This window comes from Saccopteryx leptura, chromosome 8 (genome assembly GCF_036850995.1).
Source record: "Saccopteryx leptura isolate mSacLep1 chromosome 8, mSacLep1_pri_phased_curated, whole genome shotgun sequence".
In the NCBI taxonomy this organism is placed as follows: Eukaryota; Metazoa; Chordata; class Mammalia; order Chiroptera; family Emballonuridae; genus Saccopteryx; species Saccopteryx leptura.
In genome coordinates this window covers 51,806,542-51,832,088 of record NC_089510.1, presented here as the reverse complement: position 1 = coordinate 51,832,088, position 25,547 = coordinate 51,806,542, and the positions used below count along the sequence as shown (strand labels likewise).

The window sequence follows — 25,547 nt, the reverse complement described above, 5'->3', positions numbered from 1 at the left end:
AACAGTCTCATTTGTTTGTGCTCTTTACAATGCAATAGCTACAGGCATGACAGAACTTTAAATTCAATCTGCCTCATTAACATATTACTCATCACTTTCTTAAGTTCAGATAATCAACAATATAATAAATCAAGCCCTGGTTTGTATTGTTTGCTAATTCCATGCTGTAAATATTCTTGCCATGGTTGATTTTTAACTTCCTGGTGTGATATTACTGAATGCAAAGTGGGGATGACCAGTAGCACACCCTGACATAATACTTCTGCCTTACAGATACAGTAGATATCAATAACTCAAGAGTACAGATAGGCCCGGGCTTGTTGGCTCAGTGGTTGAGCACTGGCCTGCCATGTGGATGTCCTAGATTCAATTCCCAGTCAGGGCACACAGGAGAAGCAACCATCTGCTTCTCTACCCCTCCCCCTCATGCTTCTCTCTCTCTCTCTCTTTCTCTCTTTTCCTCTCCTGCAGCCATGGCTCGATTGGAGTGAGTTGGCCTCTGGTGCTGAGGATGGCTCCATGACCTCACCTCAGGCACTAAGAAGAGCTCAGTTGCTGAGCAATGGAGCAACACCCCGGTTGGGCAGAGTATTGCCCCTTAGTGGGCTTGCCAGATGGATCCCAGTTGGGGCACATGAAGGAGTCTGTCTCTGCCTCCCTCCTCTCACTGAATTAACAAAAAAAAAGAATATAGATAATAGTAAAATGTATAATAGTAAATAATTAGGAAGTGATAAATTTTCAGTATTATTTTTTAAAAGAGAATCTATTTTATTATAAGTTTATACAAGGTAATTCTAAATAACGGTAGTTAATAATTGGCTTTCAAATTTTCTGACTATTTTTAAACAATCAGCTCTGGTTAGTCAATATGAGCCAGCTCCAGCACAAAACTCAACCCTTCTCCCAACAGAGGTACTATTATCAGGTAAAGCTATCAGTATACTCCGCTCCCAGCCCCCCACCCACCTCAGCGCAATGTTCTAAATATCCTCCTAGTCAAATAGGTGTTAAAACTGATTGTTCCACTTCATTCCTCCAATCAATTAGTCACCAAGACAAGCATTCACTAATCTGTTTATAACTTTTGAGACATATATCCCGGAAGAAATAAATGTCCTTGGAAATCATAATACAAGGACAAATGAGTAAAAAAAAATGAAGTGTAATAATTAATACCCACAACAGACTTATAAGAAAATTAACTTTTAAAAAATTTTTTTTTTACAGACAGAGAGTCAGAGAGAGGAATAGATAGGGACAGACAGCAGACAGACAGGAATGGAGATGAGAAGCATCAATCATTAGTTTTTCATTGCGACACCTTAGTTGTTCATTGATTGCTTTCTCATATGTGCCTTGACCGTGGACCTTCAGCAGACCAAGTAACCCCTTGCTCGAGCCAGCGATCTTGGGTCCAAGCTGGTGAGCTTTTGCTCAAACCAGATGAGCCTGCACTCAAGCTGGCGACCTCGGGGTCTCGAACCTGGGTCCTCTGCATCCCAGTCCGATGTTCTATCCACTGTGCCACCGCCTGGTCAGGCCTTAATTCTATTTTACAATGAGGAAACTGAGGCACAAAATGGTTAAATATCTTGCCCCAATGTCACACAGCTAGTGAATGATACAAACCCAGACAACCTTGCTCTTGAGCTCAACAGTCTGCTATACTTAGACAGTGATGCTCCGCTCAGATCTCCTCTTCAGGGTAATAGACCCATTCTCTTGCTGCTGGAGCTGTTGACAGTTTATAGCAGTGTCCCTCACTGGCCTTGCCGTTGCTTCATCTCTCCTACCTGTAGTTTCTTTATAGCAGAAAATACTCCTGTCTCCTACATTTGAGTCCAGTTTTACCCTCCAGCCAGATTAACCGTATTCTATTTATGCGATCCAAATAACAAAGCTTAGTAGTGAGGGTATGGAGTCTCTTATGTGGTACATGATTTGTTAATTTCTCTTTGTACACTAGTCCCCCGCCCTTATCCTCAGGGGATACATTCAAAACCGCTCAGTGGATGGCTAAAACTGCAGATTGTAAAGTCTGTCTCTGCCTCCGCTATATATACTACACTTTTTTTCTTTTCTTTTTTTGTTATTCAGTGAAAGGAGGGGAGGCAGAGACAGACTCCTACATGCACCCCCAACCAGGATCCATCCAGCAAGCCCACTAGAGGGTGATACTCTGCCCATCTGAAATGTTGATCCGTTGCCCAGCAACTGAGCTCTTCTTAGTGCATGAGAAAGAGGCCATGCAGCTATCTTCAGTAGCTGGGGCCAACTCACTCCAATTGAGCCATGTCTGGGGGGGGGGGATAAAGAAAGAGAGCGAGAGAGAAGGGGAGGGGAAGGGGGGTGGAGAAGCGATGGCCACTTCTCCTGTGTGCCCTGACCAGCAATCTAACCCAGGACTTCCACACACCCGGCCAACTTTCTACCACTGAGCCAATCGGCCAGGGCCAGAGGTTAATTAAGAAATACCTTAGCGAGCCTGACCAGGCAGTGGCGCAGTGGATAGAGCGTCGGACTGGGATGCGGAAGACCCGGGTTCGAGACCCCGAGATCACTGGCTTGAGCGCGGGCTCATCTGGTTTGAGCAAAAGCCCACCAGCTTGGACCCAAGGTCGCTGGCTCCAGCAAGGGGTTACTCGGTCTGCTGAAGGCCCGCGGTCAAGGCACATATGAGAAAGCAATCAATGAACAACTAAGGTGTTGCAACGCGCAATGAAAAACTAATGATTGGTGCTTCTCATCTCTTTCCGTTCTTGTCTGTCTGTCCCTGTCTATCCCTCTCTCTGACTCACTCTCTGTCTCTGTAAAAAAATAAATAAATAAATAAAATTTAAAAAAAAAAAAAAAAAAAAAAAAAAAAAAAAAGAAATACCTTAGCGAGATTGATCTGTAAAGAATCAAGGAAGGCAAGTCTGGACACAGAGGGAAACTGACTTGCAATACGTACAGTTGCATCTGAAGCCTCAAACATCCTACGAGGAACCCTGGAACTAAGATAACTTTTGTAGTTCTTCCAAATTGAAAAAAGAGGTCTTTTCCTTGGAATCTCTTGGGGGAGGCCGTTCTCTGCAGGCCAAGATCGATTTCCAGTGAGAGATGCAGCTGTGGCCTGTCAGCAGCAGATATTCCTAGCAGCTAGGATAACAAAACTGGAGCTCTGGATGGACAGCCTTGTATCCTCTTCAGGGTATTAGGAGTTAGAATAATACGGTGGTTCAGGCCAGGGTCAGACAGACTTGGGTTCAAGATTTTACCAGCTATGTGACCTTGGGCAAATTAACCAAAATCTGTAAACCTTAGTTTCCTTATCTTTAAAAAATAAATATAGTATTACTTACCAGAAAAATGTTTTCAAGATTATATAAGATAAAAAGATAAATATATAAAGAGCATTACATAGTGTCTGGTTCAAGTTTCAATTATGCTGTTATATTTAATTAGCCTGCTAGAGGTCTATCAATTTATTGATATTTTCAAATAACTGGCTTTCAGATTTATTAATTTTTTTTCTACTCTTTTTCTAGTTTTGATTGCACTGATTTCTGCTTTTATCTTTATTATTTCCTTTCTTTGGCTTGTTTTGGGCTTAAAGTGCTCTCTTCTAGTAAAAGTTAAAACTCTAGTTCACTGATGATAATTTTAATAATGATTAATGCATTTTAGTTATAATTAATTATGGAATAGAGAATCTTACTGAAGTGTCTTAGAATAGCCAATCCATATACTTGTAGGTAATAAGCTTTTTTTTTTTTTTTTTGCATTTTTCTGAAGTTAAAAACAGGGAGGCAATCAGACAGACTCCCGCATGCGCCCGACCGAGATCCACCTGGCACGCCCACTAGGGGGCGATGCTCTGCTCATCTGGGGCATTGCTCTGTTGCAACCAGAGCCATTCCAGCTCCTGAGGCAGAGGCCATGGAGCCATCCTCAGCACCCGGGCCACCTTTGCTCCAATGGAGCCTTGGCTGCAGGAGGGGAAGAGAGAGACAGAGAGGAAGGAGAGGGGGAGGGGTAGAGAAGCAGACGGCGCTTCTCCTGTATGCCCTGGTCAGGAATCAAACCTGGACTCCTGCACGCCAGGCCGATGCTCTACCACTGAGCCAACTGGCCAGGGCCAGAAAAGGTTTTTTAACAATGCAACATCCAAATCTGTTTTTATTAAATCCTGTGTTCTTACTAATTTTACTTTAAAAAATTTTTCAAGTCCAATAAGCAGTGAGAGATGTGGTCAAATCCAAATATCAGAAACTAAAATATATTCATAGACTTAAATTGACAAATACTGCCTAGAATTGGGCTGCATAGCCAGAAAGTCCAGAATTCAAGGTTCACAAAATCATCTCTAAAACTCCAGGGAAATGATATCTTCTTCTTCTTCTTTTTTTAGATGAGTGGGGGAAGGTAGTGAGGCAGGATCCCACATGTGCCCCGACCAGGACCCACCCCAGCAACACAGTCTAGGGCTGATGCTTGAATACTGAGCTATTTTTAGTGCCTGAGGTTGTCATGCTGGGACCAACTGAACTGTCTTCAGCACAGGGGCTGCTACTAGAACCAGTTGAGCTGTGGGAGGGAAAGAGGGATAGAAGGGGAAAAGGGACGGGAGAGAGAAGTAGATGGTTGTTTCTCCAGTGTGCCCTGACTGGGAATCAAACTTGAGATGTCTATACACTGGGCCCATGCTCTCCCACTGAGCCACTGGCCACGGCCACAATATCTTCTTGAGTCTCCTTTTCTCATGGCTCAGTCAGTTTCATTTGAAACTCAATGCTGTGGTTGGAATTCTTAGGTTTGCTCTCCAAAGTCATACTTAGAAACAAAATGGATGATCCATACTCAGCCAAAGTTTTAATCTCTTGACGTTTTTAGCAACTTCTGGTGGGCACAGTGATGCACCACACAAAGTTCCTTTTAAGGAGGGACTGCTGACTGAGCTGCTCAAAGGTACTCCTAATAAACATTCTTCACTTTACATTTCAGGGCAGAGTCTGATCCTCAGAGAAGCCAGCTGGTAATGTCAATGGCTATGACATTTTAAAGCATCAGTGATTGGGAGCCAGTGCTGTCTGTTCAATCCATGTATCTTCCACAGCCCATCCAAAGGTCCTTCTGAAATAGTCCTTCCTCCTTGCAGTCTCAAATGCAGGGTGTTTGGATGTTCTATCTGTCATCAGTCAGAAATCTCAAAGCCCTACTTTCTAGAAGTCCTTGATCTGTGGAAGAGGTTTGGTCAATTTTTTTCTGTTTCCATAAGTCAGTTATATTCCCAAATTAAAAATGAAAAAAATCTTCATCCTACATATCACCTTCTTCCCTAAATCCCATAATCCTTCAATGAAATCAAGGCATGAACATAAAGAAACTTCCATATAAATTACTCTCTTTTTCTATCAGGCAATGTGCCTAACTTTTAAAAATTCTTGACACAGTGGGAGCTGAGTACATTATTCCAGCTATCTTTTCCTTCTTAACAACCCTCCCTTGAAATTTAGTGGCATAAGACAAGAACAATCACTTGCTACCGTATTATCTTCAAGATTTTGGTAGCTGACTGGGCTCATCTAAGCAATCTTCCCAGGGGTTCATGTCTGTAGTCAAGCTGTGGCTGAGGCTGGAGTCAACTCAGGGGGTATTGTACTCACATGTCTGGTGCCTGGACTGGGATAAGTCACACAGCTGAAACAGCTGGGCATCCTCTGGCATCTCTCTCAGCAGTGTGCTCACCACATGGTCTTCCAGCACGGCAGCTTCAGGGCAGCGGGACTTCTAACCGGGCAGTGCAGTTCCTAAGGTGTGGAGAGAGAGGGAGGGAGAGAGAAAGAGAAAGAAAGAGAGGGGGAAGGAGCAAAGCTCTATCTTTTTTTTTTTTTTTTTTTTTGTACTTTTCTGAAGCTGGAAACGGGGAGAGACAGTCAGACAGACTCCCGCATGCGCCCGACCGGGATCCACCCGGCACGCCCACCAGGGGCGACGCTCTGCCCACCAGGGGGCGACGCTCTGCCCCTCCAGGGCATCGCTCCCCTGCGACCAGAGCCACTCCAGCGCCTGGGGCAGAGGCCAAGGAGCCATCCCCAGCGCCCGGGCCATCCTTGCTCCAATGGAGCCTTGGCTGCGGGAGGGGAAGAGAGAGACAGAGAGGAAGGAGGGGGTGGGGGTGGAGAAGCAAATGGGCGCTTCTCCTATGTGCCCCAGCCGGGAATCGAACCCGGGTCCCCTGCACGCCAGGCCGACGCTCTACCGCTGAGCCAACCGGCCAGGGCCGCTCTATCATTTTTTATGACTTAACCCTCAAAAGTAGTCACTGTCACTTCTCCAGCATTTTATTCATTATGGGCAGTTCATTAAAGCCAGCTAACATCCAGGGAGAGGAGAACTGGACTCCACTTCTTTATAAGAGGAGTGTTTAAGAATTTGCAGATATGTTTTATAACCACCACATGCACCAAACCTTTTCCTTTTAGGCTGAAAAGCAGTTGAGCTTCTTTTGCTTCTTTCTTGGCAGGTGTTGCATCCTGACCAAGTGATCTGTGTTTCTGGATATATTCCAGAAAATGACAGCTCATTACAAGAATCAAAATGTATTGGGGGCTTACTATGTGCTAGTCGTTAAGTCCTCAAGTTCACTATCATGTTGAATTATTCTCCACTAATATCTATACAAATTATCCCAAGTTCCCATCCAGGGCACTGCAGGCAGGTCCAGAGCTCTCTCCATTAAACCTCTTTTCAGGGGCTACATTTCTCCAGAGAAAGTCCACATTGCAATCGACTTCCTGGCTCCTGTTTCCCCCCTGCTTTTATGCTGAAGACACCACCCTCTTTCTTTCCTTCAGGTCGTCACTAACGCATTCACCGAAGGCTTACTAACTGTATCTCAGTGTAGGAATTAACTCCCCAGTCAGTGTCACGCATATGCATTTCTAGGAATTCATCAGCCATTTCCTACCCAAACCATTTCCTCGTTCTTGTTGTCATGGAGAGGTACTCCCTCACTCTCTAGATCAGAAGTTAAACTTGGTGATCACCAAACTGAAGCCTTCCCTGAGACCTACTTATGAAATTTAAATTCAATGCTCACATTTTAACAGTGTGAGTTTTTATATGAAACCTCAGGTTTTCAGCTTTCCTTGGAAAAAAATTGGCTGCTTTGCTGACATTTAGTTGGTTTACTTCTCAATATATCAGCAATCAAGTGGAGCCAGGACCACTGACTCCTGGCTTCCATTCACTAAAATTTCCATTTGGCCTACTTCACTCATCTACTGTCACTTCCAGCCCCTCTTGCCTGAAGATCCAGCTAGCTCCTCCTCTATACCTTTGTCTGTTCCCAGGCCCCTTCTGCACAAACCCCAAATTCCTCTCACTTTATTTTACTGAATAATTTAGCTTTTCCAGGTACCTTGTGCACACAACTAGACCAGGAGTCAACAGCAACCTTTTTCTATTAAGAGCCAGATAATAAATAGTTTATATGGTCTTTGTTACAACTACTCGAATCTGCTGTCATAGACCAGAAACGACTGTTGGAGAAATATAACTAAAAAACAAATCTTCTGCCAACCCAGAAAACCTCTCCGCAAAGTAGAAAAGAAAGAAGATAGTTTTATTATTGATTAAGCATTAAACCCGAGTGTGATGCTCATCACAGGCCATCCACTAAAGGGAGTGCAAGGACAGAAAGAAATCTCACCTTTTTATACAGCCAGTCAGATACAACCCATTACACACATGTTCTCAAGACAAATGGTAACTCGTCCTCAAGTAAGAGGACTTGACAGCACCATTTGTTACACAAGTTTACCCTAAATACATCCAGTAATTGTGGTGTCCATCTGTGTTAGCTAATTGCTTTATTCAAAAGAAGTTTCTCATGTTTCTATGACAGGTACAGTTACAATTTGGAGCCAGATACTGGTGGAGGTTAGGCTCCCATCCTTCCAAGGAAACTGAAAAATGGGGTGCCATCTTCCTTGATGATTATATTTAAAAGAAATGGTTCCCAGATCCTTGAGAAAACATCCCAGGTTGTAAAACTGGCAAGAAGCTTTTTTAGCTTTTAAAGACATTTATATACATCTCAAAGAGGTAGAGGAAGAATGAACAATCATAAGTTTTCTAAAGTGAAAACAAAGAGTGGAGGGGAGATTTCTTCCCTTTTTAATGCCTGAGCAAATTTATTTATTTATTTATTTATTTATTTATTTATTTATTTATTTATTTTATTAATGAGAGGTGGGTAGGCAGAAAGATAGACTCCCACATCCACCCTGACTGTGATGCACTGGGCAAGCCCCCTATGGGGCAATGCTCTCTGCCTATCTGGGGCATTGCTCCATTGCTCAGCAACCAAGCTATTTTTAGTGCCTGAGGCTGAGGCCATGGAGCCATCCTCAGCACCTGGGGTCAACTCTCTTGAACCACTCAAGCCATTGCTACAGAAAGGAAAGAGAAAGAGAGATAAGGGAAGGGGAGGGGTGGAGAAGCAGATGGTTACTTCTCCTGTGTGGCCTGACTAGGAATCTAACCCAGGACATCCACATGCTGGGCTGATGTTTTACAACTGAGCCAACTGGCCAGGGCCCTGGGCAAATTAATTTTTAATTTTTTTTTTCTTTTTAGACCCTGGCTGGTTGCATTTCCTCCCTGGGTCTCCAGCTTGCCAGCCTACCCCATCATATTTTGGACTCACAACACTTCCACAGTTCTTTAAAATAAATCGCTCTCGGCCCTGACCAGTTGGCTCAGTGGTAGAGTGTCAACCACATATGGATATCTCAGGTTCAATTCCCAGTTGGGGCACACAGGAGAAATGACCATCTGATTCTCCACCCTCCCCCTTTCCTATCTCTCTCTCTCTCTTTTCCTCCCATAGCCATGGCTTGAGTGGTTCGAGCAACAGTTGGCCCCAGGCGCTGAGGATGGCTCCACTGGCCCCAGCATCAGGCACTGAGATAGCTTGGTTGCTGAGCAGCAGAGCTGTGGCCCAGCCAGGCAGAGTATCACCTGGTAGGGACTTGCCAGGTGTAGCCCGGTCAGGGGGCATACAGGAGTCTGTCTCTGCCTTCCCGCCTCCCACTTAATAAATTTTTTTTTTTAATTTTTAAAATTCATTGATTTGAGAGAGAGAGAGGCGGGGTGGGGGTGGAAGAGTGGTAAGCTTCTCATACGTGCCTTGGCCAGCCCAGGATTTTGAACTGATGACCTTAGCATTCCAGGTCAACACTTTACCCACTGCATCACCACAGGCTAATTTTTAAAATATTTTATTTATGTTTACCCTTATGCAGCCATAGAATATACATAAACAAATGAGTATAACTGTGTTTAATAAATTCTTATTAAGGACACAGAAACTTGAATTTCATGTAATTTTTTTTTATTATTATTTTTTTTTTTTTCATTTTTCTGAAGCTGGAAACAGGGAGAGACAGTCAGACAGACTCCCGCATGCGCCCGACCGGGATCCACCCGGCACGCCCACCATGGGGCGACGCTCTGCCCACCAGGGGGCGATGCTCTGCCCTTCCTGGGCGTCGCCATGTTGCGACCCTCCGGGGCGTCGCCATGTTGCGACCAGAGCCACTCTAGCGCCTGAGGCAGAGGCCACAGAGCCATCCCCAGCGCCCGGGCCATCTTTGCTCCAATGGAGCCTTGGCTGCGGGAGGGGAAGAGAGAGACAGAGAGGAAAGCGCAGCGGAGGGGTGGAGAAGCAAATGGGCGCTTCTCCTGTGTGCCCTGGCCGGGAATCGAACCCGGGTCCTCTGCACGCTAGGCCGACGCTCTACCGCTGAGCCAACCGGCCAGAGCTCATGTAATTTTTATGTGTCGCTGTGTTAGTGTGAGCTAACACACTTTGCCTGATTAGTGTGTGAGCACGTGGCAGTGCCACGTGTGTATAGTCTATGTAAGGCTATGGGTGCTTGCCCTCGGAGGTGATTCTCCTAGATCGCTCTCCCGCCACCACCACTGTGACGGGCGGTTTTCCTGATCCCTTGCCCTTCACTGCAAAAAACAAGTTTTCCTTTGTTTATTCACTCGCCCATCTGTGTAAGCCTCCAATAAATGGGTAATGGCCCTATGCTTTCCGGCTCCACAGTTCCTCTACCATCTGCCTGAATTCAATGAGGAACTGCATGGCCTCATCCACCAGCATTAGAGTCACAAAATATAAGTTTTTTAAAATTGCTTTCCCCAGCCACCCAAAAATGTGAGAACATTTCTAGCATGTAGGCAGTAGGCTGGGTTTGGTCTGCAGTCCATAGTTTTACCAACCCCCGACCTAGACTATGACCCGGTGGGGACTCCCATCTATGCTGCGCTCCTAAAAACAAATGAGTCCTGGATTTTGCTGCTGCCTTGGAAGCTGTAGTCGGGTGATTGTTTTAATGAGTTGTCTACCAGGTTGTTCACATTTAGTCTGTGTATTAAATTCCTAGGGCCAGTTGGCTCAGCGGTAGAGCGTCGGCCTGGCGTGCGGGGGACCCGGGTTCGATTCCCGGCCAGGGCACATAGGAGAAGCGCCCATTTGCTTCTCCACCCCCCCCTCCTTCCTCTCTGTCTCTCTCTTCCCCTCCCGAAGCCCAGGCTCCATTGGAGCAAAGATGGCCCGGGCGCTGGGGATGGCTCCTTGACCTCTGCCCCAGGTGCTGGAGTGGCTCTGGTTGCGACAGAGCGACGCCCCCTGGTGGGCAGAGCGTCGCCCCTGGTGGGCATGCCGGGTGGATCCCGGTCGGGCGCATGCGGGAGTCTGTCTGACTGTCTCTCCCCATTTCCAGCTTCAGAAAAATACAAAAAAAAAAAAAAAAAATTCCCAGGGCCGCTGTAACAAAGTACAATAACAAAGCTTAAAACAACAGCAAGTTATTCTCTCACAGTTCTAGAAGCCAGAATCTGAAGTCTGGGTGTCAGCAGGGTTTGCTCCCACTGGGAGCTCCGAGGGTGGAACCTTCCCCTGCTCTCTCCTGCCTTCTGGTGCCTGCCCCACTTCCTTGGCATCCCTGGCTTGTAGCTGCTTCACTCCAGTCTCTGCCCCGTTGGCGCACGGTATTTTCCTGGTGTGTGCCTGTGTCCACATTTCTGTCTTCTTATAAGGACACCAGTCATCAGATTAGGGTTTATCCTAATCCAGTATGAGTTCATATTAGCTTAGTTACTTCTGTGAAGACTGTTTCTAAAAGTCACGTTCACAGGTGTGGGGGTTAAGACTTCAACATATCTCTTTTGGGGACACCATTCCACCTACTTCAGTCCCATTTCGCAAATTACTTTCTGGCAGGTGGCTAGGACCTAGTAGTCCCTTTCTGCTCACTAAGAAACATTCCTTTTTTGCTAACAGTCTCAGTTGGAACTGAAGGGTAGTAAAACATGTCAGCCCAAAATAGGACTGTCGGGGTTTAAGACATACCACTGCCAAAATATGCTGCTTTGGTATGTTGATTATTTTGAACTGCAGGGACTTATAAATCAGCAAATGCAGGAAGCAGCTTGCTCCGAACTCCCCTTATCTATCCAAAGACAGATCCTCCAGAAGGAGCTCAGTTGTCGTAAACCCCTCCCCAGGAGTTTCATGAATCAGAGAAGGTTGACTCTTCACAGGAGAGTCTAGAAGTCATATGTATCATTTTACTCTTCTAAGGCCCATTCATCTTTTCTAAAAATAATTTACTATTCTCTAAAAGACCTGCACCACCACCCCCCATACACACACACACACACACACACACACACACACACACACACACACACCACCCTTTTAGCTATTAAGATGGCACCAAGTCTGAATTCTAAGCCATCTTCAGGAGTTATTCATTCTCCCTGGGTCTCTCCCAGGTATACATGAGGCATACATGTTAATAAACATCTGTTTGTTTTTCTTTTCTGTTAAGCTGTCTTTCATTATAGGAATTCCTCAGCCAAGAACTCAGAAGAGTAGAGGGAAAAATATTTTTCCTCCCCTACAGAACATTCCACTCTAGTGAAGTGACTCACTCAGACCATATTTATCTCTGAGCTTTCCATTTTTTATGGAAGTATAGATTCACTAAGGTTCACATTACTAAAAGGAAACACCATTACCTTTGCATCTGTCCAGTTAAAAGGCAGCAAATAACTACTTCTATAAGTCTATCCTATGCCCTGCAAAGAAAATCCTGCTCTCAGTATAGCAATATTAAATTCTTTCAAAACCTAATTTTAACAACTTTACAGAATAACTCACTACAAGTCTTGTTGCTCTTAAGCCAACTAGATACATTCCCTGTATCTGTGCTCTTGCCTCCTGTGCTTATCCTTATTTGTGGTCCTTTTATAGTTATTATGAGTGTGCACACACAATTTGGTATTCTTCCTTTTATGTAATGTGATTTAACCAAATGTTTTCTATTTCCTATTTCATCTTTACATTTACAATTTTAGTGTATCATTAGAGTATATCATTTTGATATACCACAGTTAGTTTCTATATTTCCACAATGTTGGGATCTTAGCTTTCTTATAGTGTTCTACTATCATAAAATAAACATTGTGGCCTGACCTGTGGTGGCACAGTGGATAAAACGTCGACCTGGAACATTGAGGTCACCGGTTCAAAAAACCCTGGGCTTGCCTGGTCAAGGCACATATGGAGGTTGATGCTTCTTGCTCCTCTCCCCCTTCTCTCTCTCTCTCTCTCTCTCTCTCTCTCTCTGTCTGTCTCTCTGACTAAAATGAATAAAGTCTTTAAAAAAATAAATAAACATTGTATATGTATACTTACATTTTTTATTAAATATTATTTCCTCAGGATAAATTCCATTTCTTGGTCATGGGTTAGGCATATTTATGATTTTTTCCATTAAGTCCCATTTTGCCCTTTAGAAAGACTGGCTCCAGGAACATTGCTGTCACTTTGCATGGGCATATCTGTTTTCCTGAAGCCTTGTTGGCCTTAGGTTTTATCACTTTCTAAAAGATTTTCTAATTTTTTTCTTTTAGGTACAAAATGAAATTTCACACTAGGTTTAATTTGCAGTTATTTTACCAACAATGTTGACCAAATGTTTTAAAAATTGTGATTTAAAATCATGTTTCTTCTTGTATGAACTCTTTTAATCATTTATGCTAAAGTTAAACTTTTGTGTCTCCATTCTTCTGAATTTGTAAATTTCAGCTTTATTGGTATTCATTCCAATCAAAGGTAAAACTCTCTAAGGAATGAGTCTGTCCATCTTTTTTTTTATTATTTCTATTCCAGCAGTAGTCAAAAAGTGATTTTCCCTTGTGTTAGACTATTCACATATGTAGAAGGGCATTTCTTTTGATTTTTAAGTATTTAACTTTTAAGGCACCTTGAATATTTTGGAGAATATGATGGAAAGTGTGGATCTTTTGAATATTCTCATTACTGCTATTCTTGTATACCAAGGGCTTCAAATTGGTTACCACTAGTACATTTTAATGTTTGCTAGGACAAATTCTTATCATGACCCATTTTGAATCTGGAATACTGTTTGATATTCTTGTTCATTTATGTTCCCATATAAAGTAAAAATTACACTAATTTTAATTTTAAATTACATTACATTTTAATTTTATAAAGCATCTTCTTTTTTTCTTTTTTCTTTTTTTAAGCAAGAGAGAGACAGCGACAAACAGACAGAAAGGGAGAGAGATGAGAAGCATCAATTCTTTGTTGCAACGCCTTAGTTGTTCACTGATTGCTATCTCATATGTGCCTTGACTGGGGAGCTCCAGCTGACCCAGTGGCTCCTTGCTCAAGCCAGCGAGCGACCTTTGGGCTCAAGCCAGCTGGCGGTCATGTCTATAATTTCATTCTCAAACCAGCGACCCCAAGCTCAAACTGGTGAGCCTGTGCTCAAGCCAGGGACCTCGTGGTTTTGAACTTGGGTCCTCTACATTCCAGGTCCACGCTCCATCCACTGCTCCACCACCTGGTCAGGTTAAAGCAGGGGTCCCCAAACTTTTTACACAGGGGGCCAGTTCACTGTCCCTCAATCCGTTGGAGGGCCGGACTATAAAAAAAAACTATGAACAAATCCCTATGCACACTGCACATATCTTATTTTAAAGTAAAAAAACAAAATGAGAACAAATACAATATTTAAAATAAAGAACAAGTAAATTTAAACCAAACTGACCAGTATTTCAATGGGAACTATGGGCCTGCCTTTGGCTAATGAGATGGTCAATGTGCTCCTCTCACTGACCACCAATGAAAGAGGTGCCCCTTCTGGAAGTGCGGCGGGGGCCGGATAAATGGCCTCAGAGGGCCGCATGCGGTCCACGGGCCGTAGTTTGGGGAGCCGTGGGTTAAAGCATCTGTTTTCTAATTGAGGCTGGTCACCTGAATCTAATAATACTTCATGCTGCATGGAGGCTGAGTTGCAATCCTGGTAAGGCTCAAATTCTGAGCAGAAATCCCACTGGTAAATTCAGTAATTCTAATCTACGTTTCACAAAATGTCTGAAGGCTCTGCTCTTCTTTCAGAGGTTTTCTGTTTCTATTTTTAAACTCAGCCTCTCGTATCCCCAGAATTTCATAGGTGTCCTAAGGAGACCTCCCAAATCTCCAACAGCTCTACTGGTCGGTCCCCCACTTCCAACGCCTGGAATGATCAGCCTGTGACCCATGCCCAGAATCAGCAGGTAACCCCTGGGTAAAGCAGCTGCTGAAGTCCGCTCTCCCTCTCCAAGTGTCTCCCTCTGTGGAGACTGCGCCTCTCCAGTTCCCGCTGACTCAGCAGCTCTCTTCTGCCTGGAAATAGATGATTTCTCTTTTTTTGTCCCTATTTTCCGGTTGCTTAAGGTGGGAGCGCGGGTCTGTCACTAGCTCATGTTTCGTACTCAGAAACAGGTTCATTTCTCCTTAAACACTTTTGCTTTACCTTTGTATATTTTAAAACAGAAAAACTTTTTTTAAAAAATTGACGTACAATGAACAGATAACATTGTGTAAGTTAAGGTGTTCAATAGGTTGATTTGATGCACTTACATTGCAATATGATTTCTATTGTAACATAAACTGACACTTTAAAAATCTTATTCTGTTTGACATACTTCTGTAGGAAAGGAAAAATCTCCTTTTCTGCCCATTTTAGATTGAAGTATATCTTATAGCACCCTCTATTTCTCCATTAATATTTGTTGGAAAAAAAATTTTTTTTTGTATTTTTCTGAAGCTGGAAACGGGGAGAGACAGTCAGACAGACTCTCGCATGCGCCCGACCAGGATCCACCCGGCACGCCCACCAGGGGCGATGCTCTGCCCACCAGGGGGCGATGTTCTGCCCCTCCGGGGCGTCGCTCTGCCGCGACCAGAGCCACTCTAGCGCCTGGGGCAAAGGCCAAGGAGCCATCCCCAGCGCCTGGGCCATCTTTGCTCCAATGGAGCCTCGGCTGCCGGAGGGGAAGAGAGAGACAGAGAGGAAGGAGGGGGGGGGGGGGGGTGGAGAAGCAAATGGGCGCTTCTCCTATGTGCCCTGGTCGGGAATCGAACCCGGGTCCCCCGCACGCCAGGCTGACGCTCTACCGCTGAGCCAACCGGCCAGGGCCTATTTGTTGAACTTTTGATTCATTAATTTTATAATTATTTCTTTAATGTCTCTCTCCCCTGCTAGATTATGCAGTCCTTGAGGGCAGAAACTTCATCTATTTTGTTTATTGCTATATCCTCAGTGTCTAATATAAAGTCCAACATATAGTCAATAATTGTTGAATAAATCATTATTTGTTGACTTAAGTAATAATATTCAGATCATTTAATAATATAGACGTGTGTCTTTCATTTCTGCATGCATTTTTGGATTGTTTCTCTTATTTTATTGCCTTGCATTTTTGTTTGTTTTTATAAATCTAAACTCTTTTTATTATTTCCTTTGCCTTATATGTTTAGTAATCACTAAAGATTTAGTTTACTGCCTTTTGACTTAAAAATATACTTACATTTGATTGCTTTACTTTGTTCAACTTTTAAATTTTGGTGTCCTTTCTCTCTCTTCCGCTCTCTCTATTTATGCAAACCCTAAACAACAAACCAACTGATTGTTGTGTGACAGAGCAGTTCTTCCCCCAACCAAGTCAGAGGCCGCACACTCAGGAACTGGAATGACTGGTTGGTTATTGTGATGATTAATTTTATCAACTGGGATGGGCCATGATACCCAGAAACTTGGTCAAACACTATTTAGATGTTTCTGTGAATGTGTTGTTTTGGATGAGATTAACATTTAAATCGGTGAACTCTGAGTAAAGCTGATTGCTCTCCCTAATGTAGATGGGCTTCATCCATTCACTTGAAGGTCTAAATAGTATACTGACCTTCCCAAAGCAGAAAGTCTGCCAGCAAACTGCTTTTAGATTCAAACTGCAACTCCTCCCTGAGTCTCCAGCCTGCCAGCCTTCCCTATCAAATTTTGGATTCACCACACTCCCACAGTCCTTTACAATAAATCACTACTGGCCCTGGCTGATTAGCTCAGTGGCAGTGCGTTGGCCTGGCTTGAGGATGTCATGGGTTCAGTTCCCAGTCGGAGCACACAGAAGAAGTGGCCATCTGCTTCTCCACTGCTCCTCCTCTCCCTTCTCTCTCTCTATCTTCCCTTCCCCTCCTGCAGCCATAGCTCGGTTGGAGCAAGTTGACCCAGGGCACTGAGGATAGCTCCATGGCCTGACCTCAGGCACTAAAATAGCTCAGTTGCTGAGCAACAGAGCAATGGGCAGAGCATTGCTCCATAGGGGGTTTGCTGGGTGGATCCCATCAGAGCGCATGCTGGAGTCTGTCTCTCTGCCTTCCTGCTTCTCACTTAAGAAAGAAATAAGTAAGTAAATAAATAAATATAAATAAATAAATCACTCTCTATAGTTATACATCCTGTTGGTCCTGTTTCTCTAGAGAACCCTGACTGATCCAGGCCAACTTAATACTAACAAGCTTTTCTAACTTCTATAACTAACAGGTAAAAATGACCCAGAAGCTCTTTTAGCAACATATGGTCTAAAAGTTATGATAGATATAAAACTCATATAGAAATATTAACTTGTACTTACATTTAACTTTTTATTCTTTTTTTGTGTGAAGAGGGGTGATAGTAAGACAGACTCCCGCATGCACCCTGACCAGGATGCACTTAGCAACCCCAACTGGGATCAATGCTCAAATCAACCAAGCTATTTTTAGCACCTGACATTGATGCAATCAGACAAACCCAGCTATCCTCAGCACCCAGGCTGATGCTGGATCCAGTCGAACCACTGGTTGAGAGATGGAAAAGGGGAGAGAAGGGAGAGACAGAAGGGAGAGAGAAGCAGGTGGTTGTGTCTCTTGTGTGCCCTGACTGGGAATCAAACTGGGGACATCCATATGCCAGGCCAACATTCTATACACTAAGCAAACCAACCAGAAACTAATTTTTTATTTTCTTTAAAAAAGTACTTGAATTATAGTCTACAATGATCAAAAGCTCTTGCTAATATTCATAGAAATCTCTTTCTACTGGAATTTTGATAGTTTTTGCTTCATTTAAGCTTCCAGTGTTGATACTGAGAAATCTGAAACCATGCTGGTTCTTCATCCTTTGTTTTATTTTCTTCTCTCTAAAAGTTTGTTCTCAGTGTTTTTCAAGTTTTCACGTGGTATACTTGGGATTTTTTTTCTTTTGTACTGAACAGCTAGTTGGCCACTGGTGCTGAGGTTGGCTCTATGGCCTCTGCCTCAGGCACTAAGAAATGGCTCCAGTTGCAACGAAGCAACGACCCCAGATGGGAAGAACAGCGCTCCCTAGTGGGCTTGCCAGGTGAATCCCAGTCAGGGTGCATGCCAGGGTCTGTCTCTCTGCCTCCCCTCCTCTCACTAAAGTAAATAAAATGAAATAAAATAAAATAAAAAATTTAAATGCCAGGAGACATCTGTGTCGCCCCTGTCATAATCATGAGAAAGTCAAGAGCCTTGGAAAATACATCTGCTAGAAATGCCACATCATCATTGATGAGCAACCTCTGATATTCAAGAATGACCACCAGACCATTTCAACTTTGCCAACTGTGGGAAGGAGCTGACTGCCAATGCCTGGGAGCTGCAAGGAGAGCTGGCTGCTTGCCGTGCCACGATGAAACAGGTTCCCTATCTGTGGCATCTGTCAACGGCCCATTGAAGGGCGTATGGTAAATGCCATGTGCAAGCATTGGCATGTGGGGCATTTTGTTTGTGCCAAGTGTGAAAACCCATTTCTTGGACATCGCCATTATGAAAGGAAAGGCCGACCTATCGTGAAAACCACTGTAACCAGCTATTTGGTGGTATTTGTTTTCACTGTAACCTCGTCATGGACGGTGACATGGTCTCTGTTATTAATAAGGCCTGATGTGGGAACTGTTTTGCCTGTTCTGCCTGCAATGCAAAATTAACACTCAAGAATAAATGTGGAGTTTAATATGAACCCAGTCTGTAAGAAGTGCTATGAGAAATTTCCGTTGTAGCTAAAGAAAAGACTTAAGAAAATAACTGAGACTTTAGGAAAGCAATAACTTTCTTTATTTTATATTTTTCCTTCTCTGTAAAGATAAGAGTACCAACATCATTGACCTGACCCACCCTTATTTAAATCTGTCTTTCAAAATGGTTGAGTGAAGAAGAACTAGATGAACAGTTTCCTTCATCATCTTTTTCTCATTAAAAAGTAAAAAAATCAGGCCCTGGCCGGTTGGCTCAGCGGTAGAGCGTCGGCCTAGCGTGCGGAGGACCCGGGTTCGATTCCCGGCCAGGGCACACAGGAGAAGCGCCCATTTGCTTCTCCACCCCTCCGCCGCACTTTCCTCTCTGTCTCTCTCTTCCCCTCCCGCAGCCAAGGCTCCATTGGAGCAAAGATGGCCCGGGCGCTGGGGATGGCTCTGTGGCCTCTGCCCCAGGCGCTAGAGTGGCTCTGGTCGCAATATGGCGACGCCCAGGATGGGCAGAGCATCGCCCCCTGGTGGGCAGAGCGTCGCCCCATGGTGGGCGTGCCGGGTGGATCCCGGTCGGGCACTTGCGGGAGTCTGTCTGACTGTCTCTCCCCGTTTCCAGCTTCAGAAAAATGAAAAAAAAAAAAAAAAAAAAAAAAAAAGTAAAAAAATCATACTTAAAACACGATGAAATCAAGATTTACCTTTGTTAATAACCCTTTCTAATTTATTAAAATGTAGACTATACCTAATAGCAAAAAAAATACATGGTTAAATGTTAAATTTTAATTAAGGTCCAAAAAATCAAATACAACTTTTTGTGTGTGTGTATTTTTCTGAAGTTGGAAACGGGGGGGCAGTCAGACAGACTCCCGCATGCACCCGACCGGGATCCACCCAGCATGCCCACCAGGGGATGATGCTCTGCCCATCTGGGGCATCGCTCTGTTGCAACCAGAGCCATTCTAGCGCCTGAGGCAGAGGCCATGGAGCCATTCTCAGCGCCCGGGCCAAGTTTGCTCCAATGGAGCCTTGGCTGTGGGAGGGGAAGAGAGAGACAGAGAGGAAGGAGAGTTGGAGGGGTGGAGAAGCAGATGGGTGCTTCTCCTGTGTGCCCTGGCGGGGAATCAAACCCGGAACTCCTGCACGCCAGGCCGACGCTCTACCATGAGCCAACCACCCAGGGCCTCAAATACAACTTTTAAAAATGAAAGTAAGAAGTCACCTTTTACATGACTCAGATAAAAAAATATATAAACATTATTTTACTTTGTACTCAAAAGAAAATTAATTCCAACTGCTATTGGGGAGGATATAGGGAAGAACCAGAAAAACAAATCTTATGGAATGTCAGTATATTTATCAAACTGGTAGCAATATAATGAATTATACACATTACTAACACAAAACAAGTGTATTCAGAACTACTAGTTCGGGGGATTTTTTTGGTTAAATGCAATCATTATGCTTAGTGTTTTAAAATTACTCTTAGTTTTATATTTTAGCCTCCTTGTGAACTTCTTTCTTCATACAGTTAATACAGTTATAGCTAATAGTTTGCTGTTTTAAATTTCGTGCAGCCCTGCCAGATAGCTCCGTTTGGTTAGAGCAGTGTTCCAACCCAACCAAGGTTGCAGGTTGAATCCCTGGTCAGGGCACACACAGGACAGACTGATGTTCCTGTCTCTCTCTCTCTCCCTGCCCCTCTCTCTAATAAAACAATCAATCAATACATTTTTTAAATGTACATACCTAAAATCCCACCTTTCTTTAAAAAAACTCTAGTGCAAAAAATATATTCTACTATTTGAAAATATACTACTATACTTTGCAGTATTGGAAAAATGAAAGTTTTTTATGTATTACAGCAATTATGCTTCTAAACTTTTTTTTTTTAGATAGAGGGCAGAAAGAGAGAGAGAAAGAGGAGGAGAAACAGGAAGCATCAACTCATAGTAGTTGCTTCCCATATGTGCCTTGACCAAGCAAGCCCAGGGTTTCGAACCAGCGACCTCAGCATTCCAGGTTGAGGCTTTATCCACTGCGCCACCACAGGTCAGGCGCTTCTAAACTTAATGTCAAATGTATCACTTAAAAAAACTGAATGTGTATGTTTTGGTCATATTGCCTTTATAATCTTTGTTTTCTACATAAACTTGCCTTGCCTGAGAAAAACATATACTTTAATCAGGAATTCTAAGTGTTCCATATAATACCAACTAAAAAGATGTGTATTGGTTGAGATATATAAACTCAGATTCATTTGCCAGTCATGATTATATTTTTAAATTTTTTCTCCCTTTTTAGAAAACACATTAAAGTTCATTTCTGTAAATTTAATTGTCTAAATAAAAAAATTAATTTCTGCCCTTCTATTATAAGAGAATGATGTTGATATGTGTTTCAAGTTTTTTATTCCAAATCTCATAATTAATTGGATTTTATTTGCTATAAGTACGATGTATAAGTGACATTTAAATTGGAAGAGGAATATTTAAGCGTCCATTTTAGGTCAAAAGTCATGAATTATTGTACTTCATAAAACGTTTCGTTCTGGACCATTCTTTCTTGATAAACTTGTATGCAAAGCATTACGTTGTGAACATTATTTAAATGTGTACTGTTGTTGTGTTAGCCTCTAAATGAAAGTTGCCAAGATGGACTTCTAAGGGTAAAATTATGTTTTTTCGAAGAATTACTAAAATATTGTTTTGCCATTAAAAATATCTCAGGAAGCCCTGGCCGGATGGCTCAGTGGTAGAGCGTCATCCTGGCGTGCAGGAGACCTGGGTTCAATTCCCAGCCAGGGCACACAGGAGAAGCGCCCATCTGCTTCTCCACCCCTCTCCCTCTCCTATCTCTCTGTCTCTCTCTTCCCCTCCCACAGCCAAGGCTCCATTGGAGCAAAGTTGGCCCTGGGCACTGAGGATGGCTCTATGGCCTCTGCCCCAGGCGCTAGAATGGCTCTGGTTGCAACAGAGTGACGCCCCAGATGGGCAGAGCATCGCCCCCTGGTGGGCATGCCCGGTGGATCCCGGTCGGGTGCATGCGGGAGTCTAACTGCCTTCCTGTTTCCAACTTCAGAAAAATACAAAAAAAAATTTAAAAAATCTCAGGATGCTACCACTCTGTCATTAAAATATTTGCATGCATGTATTATAAAGGTGCATTCACTTAACAGGATAAATTCTATTTCTGGTTTCAGATAACTTATAACCAGTAACTTATTTTTAGTGTTCTTTTTAGAGTTCAAAGAATTCTGAATGATTAAAAATAATTAAATATATAGTTTAAGACTGCATGTGTTCAGACATTTAAAACAGTCTACTCATTTGATAGCAAGAATCAAAATCCCTTCAGTGTGCCCTTGTCAGTTAATTTATGACTGGCAAAGAAAACCTGGAAAGTATTTATTAAATATTATACTGTGGATATAGGCAAAATAGTACAGGCTTTGCAGTAGGGTCTTGATGCTAAATTCTAAACTACGCCTGCACCAGAAGTAGAGAGCAGAAAATTCTTGCTCTCCGGGTGTGCTACGTCGCTCTGAGCTGCCTGGCTGGACGCGCTGCTCTGTGCGCTCCTCATTGGCTGGACGCGCTGCTCTGTGCGCTCTCATTGGTCAGGCCAGGCCTCTCCAACAGCCAGAGGCTCCCCGAGCTCTCTTTGCTCACTCTTCTCCTAAAACAGAAGTTAACTATTTCCTGGAAGTACAACGTGTTAGGGCTTTTATCTAGATACAGTACCTTCTTCCTTAATAGGGCTATCATTGGAGCCCTCACATGTGGGAAAGGAGGAAAGAGTTGAAAAAGTGAAATAGAAGACAAACTTGGCTTAGTTCATAATATTTTTTGTGGGGCTTTTCCTAGCTGTGAAAAATCTCAGGCTAGGAAGCTTGTCTTTGTTAAACAAGTCCAGCAAGGCAGTTTTAAATAACTCATTCTTACTGAATTTCTTTTTCTAAGTGTTCTTTTTCTTACCAAGCCTGAGAGAATCGAGGAAAATGTCTGGATGCAAACAAACATTGTCTGGATAATATTCAAAGCCTTATTAACATTGTACCTGAAATGATAGGTCATTTTAAGCCTCACTCATTTGCCAAGATTCATTTCAAAGTTCAGGAAATTTTAAGGTAGGCTTATAGCATTCTCATTGTATTTCATTTTAGATTGTAAGCTCAGTGACAGGGGCACTATATTGCTAATTATGTTTTTATATAGCAACCTTTGCAGTATACTCTTGGTATTTAGTACATGTTCATAATTATTAACAATAAAAAAAAGAAAGAAAAAGAAAATACCACACCCTGCACTATAAAATACAGAGGCCTATAGAGAAGCATTTTCATTTTTTTTGGCAGAAAGTTGGTTGTTGCATGATAAAAACCATTTCTAATTTATTCTCTCCGACTAAGTAGAATGTAAAGAAGGTGTGAGGAGAAGGGGATGCCAGTTTGGGCTTAAAGACACAGGAACAAGCTGGGCACATAAAAGGCAAAGCTTGGATTGAAGAGGTGGGGTTGGATTGTGTGAAAGTCAAACTTTTGTATTTGATGGGTCTTAGTAAAAGAATTATAGTTTTAGGTAACAAGGGGCTTTGGAGAAATAAATTACTGTGTTGAAAATATCTTTCTTAACAAGATAAGGAAAAGAAAGAGAATATTTATATTCTTGTGACCACAAAACTAATATAAACAAAGAGGGAGGTAGAGCAAAGTTCTTTTAAGATTATTATTCACTCTAATGACAAGATTCCAAGATTCCATTCATATGTTTACTCACAGTTGCCTAAAGACCAAAGCTCACTTGACATAAAGAAAATACACATTGGTGTCTGCCCCTGGTTCCTGGCACAGAGCTTCTAAAAAGCTTGTAATTTCCTAAGTCATAAGAGCATTAGAAGCAACCTTTGTTCTAAAATTTGATCTCAGTTCCTGAGCTCTTAGTTAAGAGTGGAATTTCCTGGGCGTGGCGATGTCTTTTGTTCTAAGGAGGTGACTCTTAGTGGGCTCCTAGCTGGGGACTGGTCACCAGAGAGACCAAACCATAATTGGAAACTTGGAACTGTTGACCTTAAGCGAAAAGTCAGCTAGATAGATATTCCTCCAACAGAAAAGGTTTGTTCAGGGAAAAAGAGAATTGCAATCCAGAACATGCAGCCATGGCTAGTTCAGCACAAATAAAGAGGAAGATTTTTTTATAGCTGAGTAAAGGAAGTTAGGAGGGCTGTGATAATCAAAGTTCTTCCTATACGACCCTGTGACTGATGCAGGACCCCTGCAGGCCTCCGAATCCCAACATGGTTCAGGTCAATTATTAAGTTTTTTTTTTGTTTGTTTTGTTTTTTTTTTGTTTTTTTTTTTCATTTCTGAAGCTGGAAACGGGGAGAGACAGTCAGACAGACTCCCGCATGCGCCCGACCGGGATCCACCCGGCACGCCCACCAGGGGCGATGCTCTGCCCACCAGGGGGCGATGCTCTGCCCATCCTGGGCGTCGCCATATTGCGACCAGAGCCACTCTAGCGCCTGAGGCAGAGGCCAAGGAGCCATCCCCAGCGCCCGGGCCATCTTTGCTCCAATGGAGCCTTGGCTGCGGGAGGGGAAGAGAGAGACAGAGAGGAAAGCGCGGCGGAGGGGTGGAGAAGCAAATGGGCGCTTCTCCTGTGTGCCCTGGCCGGGAATCGAACCCGGGTCCTCCGCACGCTAGGCCGACGCTCTACCGCTGAGCCAACCGGCCAGGGAATTATTAAGTTTTTTACAGAACTTTCAGCCCCATTGCCTATTCTCCAGAAAGGGAAGAGAGGCTGGAAACTGAGTTAATGATCTGTCATGCCTACGTGCTGAGGCCTCCATAAAAATCTCGAAGGTGTCAACGCCAGGGAGCTTCAGAGTTGGTGAGCACATGGAAGCGCAGCTAGCTCTGAGCACGCGTGGACGCTCGCGCCCCCTCCCACATCCTGTGTGCTGTGTAACTCTTCCATCTGAATGTTCATATTCTTTATCATATTCTGTTATAATAAACCAGGAAATGTAAGTGTTTCCCTGAGTTCTGAGCCATTCTAGCAAATTACTGAACCCAAGGAGGTAACAGCTTGGGATTTATGATTAGTGTCTGCAGAGTGTGTGCGGTGTGTGTGTGGGTGAGGTGCTGTGGAGGTAGGTGGGTAATGTCAGCATTGAGTTAAATTAGGGGGCACCCAGCTGATGTCAGAGAGTTGCTTAGAGCACGGAAAACGCCCACACCACCAGTGTCAGAAGTGCTGTGTGGTAAGTGGCGTGAGAGAAAAGGAGAACATGTAAGAGTGAGTTTTTCTTCAACAGCTTGTCATTGTAATAATTTAATTAACTAGGCGTGTAGAGCAGGTTTACTACAAGAAACTGTATTTGTTCTAATAAAATGCTTAGCAGAAATTGAATATTAGCTATAAACGACCTTACTTGTGATAATCAACCCATCACACTGTGAATGAATTCACAAACCTTGTGTTCAATTAACATCACCATATATACTACATGGAATATAACTGGCTTTCTACTATCGATGAAAGAGATAAAAATAAAAATGTGGCCCCTGATTCATCCAAGGAGAGTGTGTGTCCTCATTTCCCACAAAAGAGGGAAGGGATAGGGGTGGGGGAGGAATGAGAAGCAGAAAAATTCTAAGAGAAGTAAACAGAAGATACGTGAGATCTTATACCTTCTGTGAAAGAGTAAGACAGTGGCCTGTGGTCTGTGATCGGCCAGTACCATCAGCCTGAACTTTGGAAATCTATAGAGAAGAAAGCTTTTCTTCAATAGTTAGCAGAGTTTGAGGAAGACTTCAAATTTCATGAACTTGAAACAGTGGGTTCTTTGGAGAGAAGTGGAGACCATTCTAGTCACATGGATAGAGAATGCCAAGTCAGCTATGAAAGAGATGGCCTTAAAAGACAAAAAGACATGATTCAGCTTCAGACTGATGGAAGGTACAATTTATAATAACTATATAAATATAAATTGATTTCTGGAGAAAAAGGAATCCTCCTGCACTGCTGGTGGAAATGCAAACTTGTACAGCCACTGTGGAAAACAGTATGGTTTTCCTCAAAAAATTTAAAATGGGCCTG

The 25,547-nt window shown here is 43.2% G+C and overlaps 1 protein-coding gene and 1 pseudogene across 1 annotated transcript in view; both read left to right on the top strand.

Annotated features, from left to right (window-relative positions):
* Nucleotides 1-25,547, top strand: part of PARP9 (poly(ADP-ribose) polymerase family member 9) — a 357,437-nt gene that overhangs the window by 233,404 nt on the left and 98,486 nt on the right. The window lies entirely within an intron of this gene.
* On the top strand, nt 17,896-18,528 carry LOC136379525 (LIM and senescent cell antigen-like-containing domain protein 1 pseudogene; annotated as a pseudogene).